Raw genomic sequence first — 17,665 nt, forward strand, 5'->3', positions numbered from 1 at the left:
CTATAATCTGGAGGAACTCAGTGGGCCAGGCAGCATTTATAGAGGGAAGGGACAGGGGATGTCCTGATATGAAGCATTGCCTGTCCATTCCCTCCTCAGATGGTGCATTTCTCACTGAGTTCCTCCAGCACTTTGTGTTTTTATTCCAAAACAATTGGCAGCTTTGGCTGTGAAGAGCAAAGTGTAATAATGCTTACAGTGGCCAATCTAGATTTCACAAATGTGCTTTGTGGATAATTTGAATGTTCACATCTTAGTATGAGGCTGAGATGATAAGCTTTATGCCAGCGGGATCAAGAAGAATTGAACATTAATTCTGCAGAATCATATGTGTCAAAGGGTGGGAGAGAGAAATAAGCACGTTGAAGGCGGCTGAGGTATCAAAGTGGATGGAGAGGCAATTACAAGGGAGTTGAGTACTTGGGAATGAGTTGCTGACCCAGGAAGGGGAATGTTGCAAAATGGGGAATAAGAAGAGATTGAGAACGGTGGGAAGAAGAGATAATCAGTCTAATTTCTAGCTGTCATTTAACTAAAGAGGAGAACCAGGTTTGAAGCATATGGAGAAAATGTGGTTACAGGAAGCACCGGTAAAGCAAACTATCATCCAGTCACTATGCAAGGCTGTGAAAAACCCAATGAAGTCAGGGAGACAGGTCACTGGCAGAGAGTTGATATTATGCCAGCAGCAATTGATCAAAGGTGCAGAAATACACAAAAGGTCTAGCTGAACATTAGGAATCCATAAAATAGGGGAAAGAAGAGAGCTCCGGGTCTACAGCTCCAGGTTCACACTTAATCCAAGGTGCAAGAAATCGGCAGGCAATAGCAAAATATTCAGACTCAATGCAACAATGATGAAGCACACATGATGAAGAACAATGGGAGCAGTCACATGCCAGCCATTGAAATTGGTGGAAGGTGACTTAGCTGACATATCCATGCATATATGTCTCGAAAAAAACCAAGTAGCTGATGCAGTTAGCCAGCTTGAAGAGTATTGCATCATTAACCATGCACAGATGACGAAGAGCAAGTGGTAGACATGTAACAGGATACTACTAACTAGGAGTTAAATGACTGCAGTCAGAATATATGTTCAATTGCTGCAGGGTAACGACACTGGGATGTTACACTATTTCAGGATTTATAAACTACCCTGAGTCCCCAATATGACAATGATACAAAACATGTCCAAACTCAAGATGTGAAGGAAACATTTATCTTATTAATTTATTCATTTACAGCCATTTATTGCTGGCAATGTCGACACTTATTGTCAAATCTCTATTTGTTCCTGATCTGAGGAAGCAGTTAAGGATCAATCAGAACAATGGGTCTGGTGTCAAAATGTAAGTTGGAGAAGTTACAGATGGCAAATTTCTTACAGTGAACTGGGTAACAGGGCAATCCAGTAGTTTTATGGCAAAACATTACTCAGACTACAATTTTTTAACCCTTAGATAATTTAATTAATTAATTCACTTAAATTCCCCAATTACTTTGATGGGATTCAAACGTGTAAATCGCTGCGGTCCCAGCACCGAGCCTTGTGGTACTCCACTAGTCACTGCCTGCCATTCTGAAAGGGAACAGTTAATCCCCACTCTTTGTTCCCTATCTGCCAACCAATTTTCTATCCATGTTAGTACCCTACCCCCAATACCATGTGCTCTAATTTTGCCCACTAATCTCCTATGTGGGACGTTATCAAATGCTTTCTGAAAGTTTAGGTACACTACATCCACTGGCTCTCCCTTGTCCATTTCTATACTAAAAGCTTCCCATGCATTCATTTCAAGCAGCAATTTTCCAAATGTCTGATTTGACTGGGCAGTAGTGAACAGTGTAGGATTTTCCATTACATTAAAAGCCAATTCAAATGGGCAATTCAAAATCCCTATTTCCTATCATTCACTTTATTTTTACAATAGCACAAATCAAAGGAGAATCTTTAAGCACAATCAGTTGGTAATACCCAATAGATGTATACCAGGGAGATGTTGGAAGCCAAGAAGATTGATTCATTCATATTGAAATCAGACATTTAACAAAAGAAACATTCTTTGGGACAGGGTCATTTGAGGCTTGGCGTATCGTATTCGTGAAAGTTACTGGTGAACTTGGACATCGTATTGCTTTTTGGAATATCTGATTTGCCATTCATTTATTAACTAGAGCAGTTTTAGCTCTTTATCCACTCCAAGTAACCAAATTGTAATCATTGAAAAAGACAAGATACCAACTTGGTGTTGTCACAGTGAATTAGACCCAAAGTCTATAGTTGTTCTCAAGATGTTTAATTACATTGTGTTTACACTTCAGGCTGTGTCGTGAGCATCTCATTATATTCTGCTAGTAATTTTATTGATAATTTGGCTGCATAGATATCGTGACGTACGTTCCAAACAACTTTGTATCATGATAGTATTCTTATGAAGCATTAATGAATTTTTTAAAGCAATTTTGACATGGCATTGATAACCTATGTTCTGTTTATTTTATGTGTCAAAACAATCAGCAGATTTTATTTTGCACTCTCTGCTCAGACAGTTGCCTGCCATCTGCTGCAGAAATTGCTTTCCAGAGCCAGCTTAGCTGAAGTCTTTAATTTATATTCAGTCTGGTAGTCTGATCACAGATAACAGTTTCCTTCAAACAGAATCACATTCCTTAATTTGAATTCATGTGAAACTTTCAGAAGATACCATTCAAGCTCAAGACAAAGCAAGCTACCCCTCAAAACGTTTTCATAAATACATGAAAGCCTGAATTCCTGCATTAATTATCTTAGCCATTTTTTTTTTTAAATGTATGCTCATAACAGCATCCCTGTTAGTTGATGGAGCATTCACATGGAACTTGAACCAAGCTGAGCATCATGCACAGCACAGGATCAGCAGACAGAAGAGAATCATCCTACCACAACCAGAGAGCAGTGCCAAACTACTATCTACCTCTTCGACGACCCTCGGACTATCCTTGATCGGACTTTGCTGGCTTTACCTTGCACTAAACATTCTACCCTTATCATGTATCTATACACTGTAAATGGATTGATTGTAATCATGTATTGTCTTTCTGCTGACTGGTTAGCACGCAACAAAAGCTTTTCACTGTATTTCAGTACACGTGACAATAAACTCAACTGAAACTGAAACTCGAAAAAATAGTTGTTTTTAAAGACAAGGAAAAGCCAGATTCCATGTGGTTGCTGCATGCATTCTGCAAAACCACACAAGAGTGGATTGGAGATGTGTTGCCTTCAACACCCTTTTCTCGCCACGAGTCCATTAATATAACAGCCATAAGCACTGGGATACAATTGTTGAGAGCACTTGGTCTTGGAGTCATAGAGTCATACAGTGTGTGAATAGGCTCTTTGGCCCAACTTCCTTACACCGACCAACATGTCCCATCCAAACTAGTCCCACTTGCCTGCTGTCCCATGCATGTACCGGTCTAATCGTTTCTAAAAAATGGAATAGACAATAGGTGCAGGAATAGGCCATTTGGCCCTTCAAGACAGCACCACCATTCACTGTGATCATAGCTGATCATCCACAATCAGTACCCCGTTCCTGCCTTCTCGCCATATCCCCTGACTCCGCTTTGTTTAAGAACTCTATCTAATTCTCTCTTGACACCATACAGAAAATTGGCCTCCACTGCCTTCTGAGGCAGAGAATTCCACAGATTCACAACCCTCTGTGTGAAAACGTTTTTCCTCATTTCCATTCTAAATGGCTTACCCCTTTATCTCAAAATGTGGCCCCTGATTCTGGACTCCCACAACATCAGGAACCTGTTTCCTGCCTCTAGCGTGTCCAAACCCTTAATAATCTTATATGCTTAAATAAGATCCTCTCTCATCCTTCTAAATTCCAGAGTGTACAAATCCAACCAGTCCATTCTAGCAACATATGACAGTCCCTCCATCCCGGGAATTAACCTTGTGAACCTACGCTGCACTACCTCAATAGCAACAATGTCCTTCCTTAAACTTGGAGACCAAAACTGCACACAATACTCCACGTGTGGTCTCACTAGGGCCCAGTACAACTGCATAAGAACCTCTTTGCTCCTAAACTCAACTCCTCTTGTTATGAAGGCCAACATGTCAATCGCATTCTTCACTGCCTACTGTATGCTTACTTTCATTGACTGATGAACAAGGACCCCCAGATCTCGTTTTACTTCCCCTTTTCCCCAACTTGACACCAATTAATTAATAACCTGTTTTTGCCACCAGTGGATAACCTCACATTTATCCACATTAAACTACATCTGCAATGCATCTGCCCACTCACCCAACCTGTCCAAGTCACCCTGCATCCTCATAGCATCCTCCTCAGAGTTCACACTACCTGTGTTCACACTAAGCTGTGTTCACAACTTTGTGTCATCTGCAAATTTGTAAATGTTACTTTTCATCACTTCATCTAAATCATTAATGTATATTGTAAATAGCTGCGGTCCCAGCACTGAGCCTTGCGGTACTCCACTAGTCACTGCCTGCCTTTCTGAACGATTTGGCCCTTCGAGCCAGCACCGCCATTCATTGTGATCATGGCTGATCGGCCCCTATCAATAACCCGTGCCTGCCTTCTCCCCATGTCCCTTGACTCCACTAACCCCTAGAGCTCTATCTAACTCTCTCCTAAATTCATCCAGCGATTTGGCCTCCACTGCTCTTTGTGGCAGGGAATTCCATAAATTCACAACTATCTGGGTGAAAAAGTTTTTTCTTACCTCAATCTTAAATGGCCTCCTCTTTATTATAAGACTGTGGCCCCTGGTTCTGGATTCGCCCAACATTGGGAACATTTTTCCTGCATCTAGCTTGTCCAGTCCTTTTATAATTTTATATGTTTCTATAAGATTCCCCCTCATCCTTCTAAACTCCAGTGAATACAAGCCTAGTCTTTTCAATCTTTCCTCATATGGCAGTCCCGCCATCCCAAGGATCAATCTCGTGAACCTACGCTGCACTGCCTCAATCACAAGGATGTCCTTCCTCAAATTAGGAGACCAAAACTGTACGCAATACTCCAGATGTGGTCTTCCCAGAGCCCTATACAACTACAGAAGAACCTCTCTACTCCTATACTGAAATCCTCTTGTCATGAAGGCCAACATTCCATTAGGTTTCTTCACTGCCTGCTGTACCTGCACGCCAACTTTCAGTGACTGGTGTACAATGACACCCAGGTCTCGCTGTACCTCCCCCTTACCTAACCTAACCCCATTGAGATAATAATCTGCCCCCCCTGTTTTTGCTGCCAAAGTGGATAACCTCACATTTATCTAAATTTTACTTCGGACTCACGTGAGTGACTTCGTGAAGAACCCCGCTTCCAGCGCATGCGTGTCATATCGAGTCAACAGGAGGGGGAGGACGTCCCCCAGTAACGGGAGAGTACAAAAGGACCAGCAAAAGGCAGGTAAGGACTCTACATTTTTGCATTTATAGGAAAATGGATAGAGTTAAAAGGAAGCGGCCTGCAAAGAAGCTGCCCGACAAACGTGTGGAGAACACGGGTGAACAGCAGAAACAGCAGCCGCCGACTATCGATACCTCGGCAGAGGTACCAGCTGTGCCAGAAACCGTTCTGGCACCACCAAAACTTATTGCCCGGGCGGGAGGAAAAGTTCGGCGAAAGACACACCACCTCGAAGAGCCCGACTTTGTACCGCAACGGGAGACCAGCCCATATCAACACACTACGGCTGAGGAGCGCGGGACGCAACTAACCCGCTATGAGTGGGTGCACACAGAGCAGCCACAAGACACCGCGGACCGGGACCACAGTCAGGAACGGTATGGTCAGCGGCCCGATGAAGCAAGCCCGCAAGCCAGCACCCGTGAGTACCGGGGACGGGAGCAGCGGGGATATAGCAGGAAACAGCACATTGCTGAAAGCCTGCAAGATCTGGGGCAGCCTAAAATGCCTAGTGCAGCCCAGCACAGAGAGCGCTTAAAGGAGCTGCTCGAGGAGCTCATTCACAGTGGCAGTCCCGAGAAGGAGACTTGCCAGAGTGGGCAGGCAAGCCCCATAGGGGTACCCCGTGAGGGACCCCCACCAATCTCAGACTCCTCGGAGGAGAGTGGGCAGGACCCTGAGGGGCCAGAGCCCGACAATACAGAGGCCCATGATCCAAATACAGCAGGGACTCTGCTGGACATGGTGGCCACTTATTTCATGCCAAGTCAAACAGGGGGAGACTTGGATCCCAGGATGGCAGCAAGTATCAACTATATGTCTGGCCACAAGCTACAACAGGAAATATTCACCGAAACTCTGGTCAGACATCTGCCACCGGGAAACTGTGAGGCATTACAGGTGCCCACCGTGAACCAATCTATTTGGCAGCATATGGGGAGAAACATAAGAACTCAAGACCTCAAGATCCAGAGAACACTTAAGGGGCTGACGGCAGGTATCACGGCCTACACCCGCACATTGGACAAAACAGAGCTCACCAAAAATCATCAGGACGCACTAGCTCTGTTTTGCAATGTGCAATACGAATTAAACAATATGCGGAAGACTGCCATTCAGCCAACACTAGACCCCAGATATGCGCCTATCTGCAAACAAAAAACCACCAACACATCAACCCTTTTATTTGGGAAGGACTTGACCGCACAAGTCAGAAAACTTGATGACGAAGCAAAGACACTAGGGCTCATTAAAGCCAGTGCAAAGGCCTATTTTGGAGCTAGATATCAGCCACATACAAGACCTAAGAATGTGGCTCAGACCAGTCGTACTTCCAAAAGTCAACATTACCAACAGCAGCCTTTTTTAGGGTATGGCCAGGGCCGGCCACCCTGGAAGATGAGGAAGCCTCAACCTCACACACAACCCCGAAAGGATATCAAACCGGAACCCCCCTTTTTCAGGAAACCAAAGAAATAAGTCAACCACCAGTAACCATGGAGGTAGGTGGGTGTGGTTCTTCTGTAAAAAAGGGACCCACTATGGTGGGGGGGAGGTTGCAATACTATAGCTATGAATGGTGTAGAATCACTACAGACTCATATATTCTTAGCAGTATTCAAGGTTATCTGATAGAATTTACTTATCCCCAAAAACCCCCAGTACAACATATACCAGAAAGGACTTTTGTCCTTGCAAAAGCTGAACAATCTAAGGCCCACATGGAGCTACAAAGATTGTCATCAAAAGGTGTGATTGAGCATACTATTCATGAAAAATTAGAATTTGTATCTAACATCTTTATTAGAAATAAAAAAGATGGGGGTTGCAGGATTATCATTGACCTTTCTACGTTGAACACATTTGTTCAATATGTTCACTTTAAAATGGATACTTTTATTACTGCTAAAGAATTAGTGTCACCTGGGTTCTATATGGCAAGCATTGATTTAAAAGATGCATATTATACAGTACCCATCAGCAGGGATCACAGACGGTATTTGAAATTTAACTGGATGGGGGAACTTTGGCAATATAGAGCCTTACCAAATGGGCTAACGTCAGCCCCGAGATTATTTACTAAAATTCTGAAACCCGCTTTGGCTTTGTTACGTAAACAAAGCCATAGGGTGATGGCATATTTAGATGACATCTTTATTGTTGGCACAACTTATGAATTGGCATATCAAACAGTGCTCGCCACAAAACTATTGTTTGAACAACTAGGTTTTGTCATCCATCCACTTAAATGTAAATTGTTACCTGCAACTAATATGGATTATTTAGGATTCACCATTAACACGGTCAATATGTTAATAACTTTACCAATAGATAAAGCCGCAGCCCTTCAGGAGGATTGCAGCGTGCTTCTTAACACCGTCAGACCCTCCATTAGACGGGTAGCCCGAATAATTGGGAAAATTGTGGCCACTTTTCCGGCCACACAATTTGGGCCATTACATTATCAAAATTTGCAAAGAGCCAAAATTAGAGCACTCAAATTTAACAAGGGTCATTTTGATAGACCTATGGAGCTGCCTACGGAAGCTATCATTGAACTACAGTGGTGGGTTCATAATATTAGGTATTGCTCCAACCCCATCATTATTGACAACCCGTCTATGGTATTACAAACAGATGCCAGCGCCATTGGTTGGGGAGCCACTAACTCTGTTTCCAGTTGTGGAGGGAGATGGAAGGAAGAAGAGGCAGTATTACTTAACTCACGTGGCATTAATTACCTAGAAATGTTAGGGGCTTTTTATGGCCTTAAGTCATTTTGCTCAGCTATTAACCACCAGCATGTCCGATTACAAATTGATAATACCACCACAGTGGCATATATCAATCACATGGGTGGAAACATTTCGACATCTTGTGATCAATTGGCGAATTTAATTTGGCAATGGTGTATCCAAAGAAACATATGGATATCGGCTATTTACCTTCCAGGTAAGCTAAATTTAGTGGCAGACACCAGGTCACGTAAATTTAACGAAAACACGGAATGGATGTTAAATAAAGATATATTTGCTGAAATTACAGCAAAATATGGCAGACCAGATATTGATTTGTTTGCATCTAGGTTGAATCACCAATTACCAAGGTATGTTTCTTGGGAACCAGACCCTGGGGCAGAAGCTACAGATGCTTTCTCTTTGCATTGGGGGAATTGTCGCTTTTATGCATTTCCCCCGTTCTGCCTCATCAATCGGGTACTAAGGAAAATTCAACAAGACTCGGCATCTGGGATTCTCATAGTACCCGATTGGCCTACTCAACCGTGGTATTCTGTCATACACGGGATGGTATTAGAACCATGTTCCCTTATTGGACATAGCCCGAATTTATTAATTCATCCAGTAACTGGGGGTAGCCATCCATGCCATAAGACTATGGATCTGTTGATTTGTAGAGTCTAAAAGACCCACTACATGGCATGGGGTTCTCAGACAGGATGATGAATCTCATCTCATCTGCTCAAAGACTGTCAACAAGGAAGCAGTACCTTGGACACATAAAGAAATGGGGATTATACGGCTTCCACAACAACCTGGACCAGAGGGCCAACAACATTCCGGCTGTATTAGAATTCTTAACGAGCCTCCATCATGATAACCGATTGGGCTACAGTGCCATCAATAGTGCAAGAAGTCCACTTTCCAATTATCTGGCACAAGGATTGGAGCGGAACACGGTGGGAACGCACCCCCTGGTAATAAAACTTATGAGGGGCATATTTAATGCAAATCCTCCTAAAACCAGGTACTCCGAAATCTGGGATGTGGGTGTCGTTCTCAATATGCTGAGGAGCTGGTCGCCCATGACAGCATTGTCACTCCAGAAACTTACCATGAAGATGGTTATGCTTATGGCACTAGTTACCGCTCAAAGAGTCCAGTCATTAAGCAAACTGAGACTGGACTCCCTGATCACCTCACCCGAGAAACTGGTGTTTATCATCCAGGAACTAATCAAACAAAACAGACCAGGTTCATCGGGTCAAGTGATCGTATTCATGGTGTATCCATATGACGAACAACTGTATATAGTAAGGCACATCCGATTATACATCAAAAATACTAACAGTCTACGAGGTCAGGAAATGGCCTTGTTAATCAGTTACAAGAAACCGCACAAAAGGGTCACGACCCAAACTATTTCAAGGTGGCTCAAAATTGTCCTAAAGATGGCAGGGATAGATACTGATGTGTTTAAATCTCATTCCACCAGGGCTGCAGCAACATCCGCAGCGAAAATGCTGGAGGTGCCCACGGACCAGATACTCAGACTGGCAGGATGGTCATCCGAGAGGACATTCCAAAGGTTTTATAATAAACCAGTTTTGGAGCCATCATCATCATTTTCAGAAACCATTTTACGTTCAACCATATAATTTGCCCTAAAGAATACAGGGCTATGATTTCAATTAATAAATTTAATTTTGTTTTTTACCACACAAGTCTTTGTATAAGTGTGTTTTAAACTTACTAATGATGCTCTCTCCCAATACCCAAGGCAGTTGTGAAGCATGGACTCGTTCCACGGCATGAGGTCACAGAGCTTTGAAATCTTCACGAAGTCACTCACGTGACTCCGAAGTAAAATATTAAGATTAAACGAGAACTTACCAGTTTGAAGTTTGATCTGTATTTTATGAGGAGGAACGTTGAGGGAATACGTGCCCTCCGCTCCCACCCTCTTATGATCATATCACAAACTGGTATATCTTTGATAATCTTACTATCTTAGGTCATTATAGGTTTTTCTGTGACCTCACACCGCTGCTTTGAAGTGTGACACGCATGCGCTGGAAGCGGGGTTCTTCACGTATTCCCTCAACGTTCCTCCTCATAAAATACAGTTCAAACTTCAAACTGGTAAGTTCTCGTTTAATCTTACTATTATACTGCATCTGCCACGCATCTGCCCACTCACTCAACCTATCTAGGTCACCCTGCACCCTCCTAACATCCTCTTCACAGTTCACACTGCCACCCAGCTTTGTGTCATCCGCAAACTTGCTAGTGTTGCTCCTAATGAAGATAATTAAAATTGAATCTGAATCTGAATCTAATTCCCTCTTCCAAATCATTAATATATATGGTAAACAGTTGCAGCCCCAACACAGAGCCTTGCGGCACTCCATTCGTCACTGCCTGCCATTCTGAAAAGGACCCGTTCACTCCTACTCTTTGCTTCCGGTCTGCCAACCAATCTTCTATCCATGTCAACGCCCTACCCCCAATATCATGTGCTCTAATTTTAGTCACCAGTCTCCCGTGCGAGACCTTATCAAAGGCTTTCTGAAAGTCTAGATACACTACATCCACTGGCACCCCTTCATCCATTTTACTTGTCACATCCTCAAAAAATTCCAGAAGATTAGTCAAGCATGATTTCCCTTTCATAAATCCATGTTGACTTGGACTAATCCTTTTACTGCTATCCTTTTACTGCTATATCTTTAATAATTCACTCCAGCATCTTTCCCACCACTGACGTCAGGCTAACTGGTCTGTAATTCCCCGTTTTCTTTCGCTCCTCGTGTCATGGTACACCAGTCATTGAAGGTAGGCATGCAGGTGTAGCAGGCAGTAAAGAAAGCGAATGGTATGTTAGCTTTCATTGCAAAAGGATTTGAGTATAGGAGCAGGGAGGTTCTACTGCAGTTGTACAGGGTCTTGGTGAGACCACACCTGGAGTATTGCGTACAGTTTTGGTCTCCAAATCTGAGGAAGGACATTATTGCCATAGAGGGAGTGCAGAGAAGGTTCACCAGACTGATTCCTGGGATGTCAGGACTGTCTTATGAAGAAAGACTGGATAGACTTGGTTTATACTCTCAAGAATTTAGGAGATTGAGAGGGGATCTTATAGAAACTTACAAAATTCTTAAAGGGTTGGACAGGCTAGATGCAGGAAGATTGTTCCCGATGTTAGGGAAGTCCAGGACAAGGGGTCACAGCTTAAGGATAAGGGGGAAATCCTTTAAAACCGAGATGAGAAGAACTTTTTTCACACAGAGAGTGGTGAATCTCTGGAACTCTCTGCCACAGAGGGTAGTTGAGGCCAGTTCATTGGCTATATTTAAGAGGGAGTTAGATGTGGCCCTTGTGGCTAAGGGGATCAGGGGGTATGGAGAGAAGGCAGGTACGGGATACTGAGTTGGATGATCAGCCATGATCATATTGAATGGCGGTGCAGGCTCGAAGGGCCGAATGGCCTACTCCTGCACCTAATTTCTATGTTTCTATGTTTCTATCCTCCTTCCCCACAAGTAGACAAGACACTGGACAAAGTCTACACTAACATGGCTGAAGCTTACAAAGCCGTCCCCCTCCCCCACCTTGGTCAGTCTGATCACCTCTCATTGTTCCTGCTCCCTAAGTACTCCCCACTCATCAGACGGGTTAAACCAACTGTAAGGACAGTTAAAGTCTGGTCAGAGGAAGCGGACTCCACACTTCAGCAGTGTTTTGGAAACACTGACTGGAAGGCGTTTGCAGCCCAGGCCACCCTTGACTCCCACACGGACATCGATTCCTACACATCCTCTGTTCTGGACTTTATAAACTCCACAATCAATAGTGTCACCTCCCTCAAACGGGTGACCATATTCCCGAATCAGAAGCCATGGATGATCAGCGAGGTCAGGCTACTGCTGAAAGCACGGGACACCACTTTCAGATCAGGTGATGCTCGAGCCTACAGTTCATCCAGGGCTAACCTGAAGAGGGGCATCAAGAAGGCCAAGCACTGCCATAAGCTCAGGATTGAGGAGCACTTCAACAACAACTCCGACCCCCAACTCATGTGGCAAGGCATCCAGGCCATCACAGACTATAGACCCACCAACACCACCCCCACATCCAGCGACGCCTCCTTCCTTGAGGAGCTTAACCACCTCTATGGCCGCTTCAACAGGGACAATCTCAACTGAGGTGATGAGAATGAAGGATTGTTGTCTCAAAATAAGAGGCTGGACATTCAGAAAAATATGAAAAAAATATTCACACAAATCATCACGAGTCCTTACCATTCACTATGCAAGATTTCCGAGTAGCCTCAATCACTTTTTTTCTCCTCAGACAAAAATCGTCAGATTTGTTGATATTGATGAAATTAAGGATATGAGTTTAGGACAAGAAAGTGTCACTGAGGTAAAAGATCAGCAAAGTTCTTGCAGAATTTCAGAACAGGCACATGGTCCAAACGTCAAGTTGCTCCCTTTATTAACGTTGATTAGTCAAATGCACCACAGACAACCCCTTTATAGCAATTTGCAGATTTCTGATACATATGTGGAATGTCACTGGCTTCTTGATCCTGGAAGCGTCCAGCAAGATGTAGCAAAGCTTCAGCAGCGACAAGGTCTCAAATGGCAGTATATAGAACCCCAGCCACACAAAGCAGTGTTGGGAGAGGAGCTTTGCCTTGTATCAAAGTTGTCAAGGAGTTTGACCTCCTGACAAATTGGAAAACTGATAAAACTATTTTAATAAAAATAAGATATTCAACAACATTAAGTTAAAAAAAGACATAAAATCACTTAAAATCATTAAAGTATTAAATTAAATAATAATAACTCTCGTCAAATCAGTTCCCCTTTTTCTGAGAAGAATTGAGTCTTTGATTCTACACCAGGTCTAACCTGCTGTTAGATTAGAGAACATGCTCCACTACTCGACTCTATGTTGTGTCTAGGGACAGAACAGGGTTGGAGATGCGATGAGTTTGCAGACAGGCAGGACTAAGTTCAATGATGGTAGAACTCTTAGCCTAAGCCAGCACAATTCAACGTTGTGGACTATCATTTAATGAGGAATTGATGTTCCTTTTACTGGTATTGTAGTTGGGAGAGTTGTTCATGGACAAACCAACCAGGAAGCCCTACAGGCTTCCTCACAAGTTGTCCAGGCAACAGAATCATTATTTCAGGAAGACAAATCTTGTTCTATCACATTTCTTGCGATATAGAGTTATTGTGTTAAATACTATGGTCATAAGTCATGTTATACAGTACATCGCAAGATAGCACCATAACATAAACAGAGGGGTGAAGGGAGGAATCATACAGATATATACAATGCATGTGACTGTTAAGAATTTCATTTCCATTCAATTGTTAAATCTTCGCTTCTCAAAGAACCTAAAAGTGATGGCAAATCTATATGGATCTCATCCCAGTGTTCCAAACAAAGTGAATGAAGATCATGAATGAAGTTGCAAAAGGTTACAAATAGATTATTTGTTATTATGTCACTATAGAAAAGTTATATTACGATAGAGGGTATTGATAGAAGGCAGAAAAGATTCACAAGGGTATTGTATGGACGGGAAGACTTGAGCTAGAAAGAGAGATTGGTTCGTCTGGGTCTGCTTTCTCTGGTGCAAAGAATGTTGAGAGGTGCCATGATAAGTGTTATATAAAATTATGAGAGGCATGGATAGGGTAGATAGCCGGTATCAGTTTTCCATTGTAGTGATGACTAACAGTAGACAACATAGGTGTATAGTGAGAGGGAGGAAGTTTAAAGTACATCTGAGGAGAACATTTTCCATACATAAAGTAGTTGATATCTGGATAGAATATCTGGAATGAGTTGGTATCTGGAATGAGTTGCTTGAGGAGATCGTGTAAGCAAGAACAGTGACAACATTTAAGAGTTACCTGGACAGGTTCTTGAATGAACTAGCATTGAGGGATATGGAATTAATGCAGGTGTGGGCTTTATAAAGATAGGCATGATGATAGAGATAAGCATTACAAAGAGAGGCATGATGGTTAATAGAGAAGCGGTGGGCTGAAGGCCAATTTCTTTGCTGCATAATTCTATGACTACTATTTGTAATTGTGGTGGTGAAATCCGATGAAGAACTCTAACAGGAGCGTTTCCTGGTACAAGGTCTCCTCTCTAAATGAAGATTTTAGTGTTGTCACTAAATAAGTAGAGTCCTTTAAATTTAATGAAGCAGCGAATGAACACAATACTTTAATAAAGTGACAACCCAGCCAGCAACAAACATGAAAGAGACAGGAAATGACAGTCAATGACATTTGCTTGAAGCGGGTGAGCAAAGGAATGAAAAACAGATTTTGATTTCCCCCAACCTTTTGCTGAGCCACAAGAAACCCTGTTTCAACAATTTGCTAACAAATGCGCACTAGCATTTTTACAGAGACATTTGGCACTTTGGCAAATATCACAAATGAAAAAACCTTGCATCTTAACAGAACGACAAATGCTTTATACTTTGGATCTGGTGATGAGATCCAGGTCAGACTTCAGATTCTTTGATTTATAGTTAGCTCAGTGTTTCCTTGGATAATTTCTTAAAGTATTTAATTTTTATTATTTAATTTGCATTGCTCCATAAAGATACTGGGGGAAAATAATTCCCGATTGTTTAATTATAGAATGTATTATAGATTGACATCATTTCATTCAATTTATTTAGCTCAGCCAAGGCATTGTAATTTTTCTAAAGCTTCACTAAAACATATGTTGTAGTTTTGCTTTGTAGACTTCATACCTCCTTGCTATCCACTTCCAAACATAGAGATAGTCGACTCTCCGTCTCCCAATCCAAAAGCTTTGTTTAGATTCAATCTTATATTGAAAATCCTCTGACTTTTCCACCCTTCACTGGATTATGAACTTGAAAATTGACATTCCATCTCCGTTAACCTTTAGATGTGCTTGGGGAAATTTTCTGTCCTTCACGAAGAGCTCATCTAATTACTAATCTATAATCCTTTTAATATGCTACGCCTGCCTGATTGATCCATCGCCAGTCAACACAAGATTGCCAGAAGCAGAGTTAACCTTTTCAATACCATAGGCACACTTTTCAAATGGCAGCCATTGCAAAATGCTGGCATTCATTGTCTATTCCGTATTCCCTTTAAACTGAGTACATGGTTAAGAATAAATAACATCAGTGTGTATGGAATCACATATGGAGCAAACCAGGTAGCTTAGCTTAGTTTAGTTTAGCTTAGAGATACAGCATGGAAACAGGCCCTTCAGCCCACCGAGTCCAGAGAAAATACATGTGTTCACAAGGCGAATGTTCAAACCCCGTACAGACGCCACCCGTGGTCAGGATTGGACCAATGTCTCTGGTGCCTAAAGGCAGCAACTCCACCACAGTGCCACTGTGACACCTTGCACTGTGCCACCTTGCCACCCTAAGGGTAAGGACAGAAAATCTTCCATGAAAGACACAAGTGAACCAGATGGGTTTTAACTAGAATCCAGTAGTTTCATGCTAACGGCTCCTAATGTTCCTTTTTAACTAAAATTACTGATGCATTCCATAATTTAAATTCCCCAGCTGCCATGGCAGAATTTAATCTCCCATCTCTATATCAATGGTCCAGAACTCGGGTATTGGTCTAATAACTTAATCACAATGTTGCAGTACTGTGCGACTTGTCTATTAGTTCCACAGTAGGAAGAAGCCTTCAATACCAAGCTCAGGTAGCTGTTACTGAACATGTTAGCCTTGGCTATGCTTTCTGACTACCTATTGAACTATGAGGGGTATCACAGCCAAACCCAATTAGGCCGTCACCTGATATAACATCACGACATGTAGCAGACGATTGTCCATTTGTGACTGAGAACCCTCTCCTAAACTGAGATAGAAGGGCATTTTGCAAAGGTCAAGTCTAAATAATTATTTGTTTTAAAAATTAGCCAAATATAATTGTTAAATTCACAGGAAATGCAAAGGAAGATCTCATTCCTAAAATTCCAGACTACAAAAGGGTATTTATAATTCCATTATATCCCTCGCCTCAAGAGACTACATCTGTTATGCACCAAATGTTCTCCATCATTTTTGTATTAGACAATTATGATAGCACACTCATAGAAATATGGATTTAACCTTCTGAGTCAAGCTTGCACATGTACAGTATTTTATAAGCTTCCTTATGTTCCTAAGGCATGGTAGTCAGAGAACCAGACTGTACCATTGAGCATCCATTCACGTTCATCCTGCACAAATCTTATTCTATTCACACATAAACTCCACCCAAGTTCTTCCACTAACCTATACAACAGAGCCAATTTAGAGCAACCCAATTGAACTGCCAACACGCACATCATTAAGATGCGAGAGGAAAAAGGTGGACCCGAGGGAACCCGCATTGTCTCAGAGAGAATGTGTAAAGTTCACAAAGACTGCACCTGGGTCAGGATTAAACTCAGTTTGGTGCCGCGAGGCAATATATTCACTACCTACACCACTATGCCTCACAGACAAAACGTTACAAATCAAACTTAACAAAGGACAGAGCGGGCATGCATGGTTCCATTGCTTACTCCTGTTTCTGATTTATACGCGTGTCAGAATATTGTTTGGGAAATTGTAGTGCCAGAGACTCTGGATTTTTATCTATTCATTTTAAGGAATGCAAAATCACAAACTACATAGCTCATAATTCCCCAATAAAAGATTCTTTCCAGTTTTACTTATTCTCAACAGCACATGATCCCAAATGTTTATCTTCGACTTTGTTACAAAGGAGGCACGAAGGATGAGAAATGAGGAAGAAATGTACTCTCAGCAATCACATAGAAAGTTCACCAATACCTCTAGTTCCTCAGATGTTTGAGGAGATTCGGCATGTAGCTGACATATCTATCAAATTTCTACGGTTATCTGGTGGAGAGCATAATTATTTGGCCACATTAAATGTTCTGATCACTCCCAAAGATCATTTTTCGTATCCGACCTCTCTGTCCTGGGCCTCCTCCATGGCCAGAGTGAGCACCACCGGAAATTGGAGGAACAGCACCTCATATTCCGCTTGGGTAGTCTGCATCCTAGTGGCATAAATATTGAATTCTCCCAATTCCGTTAGCCCTTGCTGTCTCCTCCCCTTCCTAGCTCTTTATCAGCCCTCGGGCTCCTCCTCCTCCTTTCTCCTTTCTTCTCCCCTCCCCCCCACCCTCCATCAGTCTGAAGAAGGGTTTCGGCCCGAAACGTCGCCTATTTCCTTCGCTCCATAGATGCTGCTGCACCCGCTGAGTTTCTCCAGCACTTTTGTCTACCTCCAGGTTCAAGAACAGCTTCTTCTCATCATCATCGTCTTGAACCACCCTACACAAGTACCTCAGTATTTACCACCGCTGACTTTGCACTAATATTTTCACTATGTATTTTGGTTTATGCACTCTTATGGTGTGGTTTACTTCAAATTACTG

The sequence above is a fragment of the Leucoraja erinacea genome, chromosome 2 (assembly GCF_028641065.1).
Source record: "Leucoraja erinacea ecotype New England chromosome 2, Leri_hhj_1, whole genome shotgun sequence".
NCBI lineage: Eukaryota > Metazoa > Chordata > Chondrichthyes > Rajiformes > Rajidae > Leucoraja > Leucoraja erinaceus.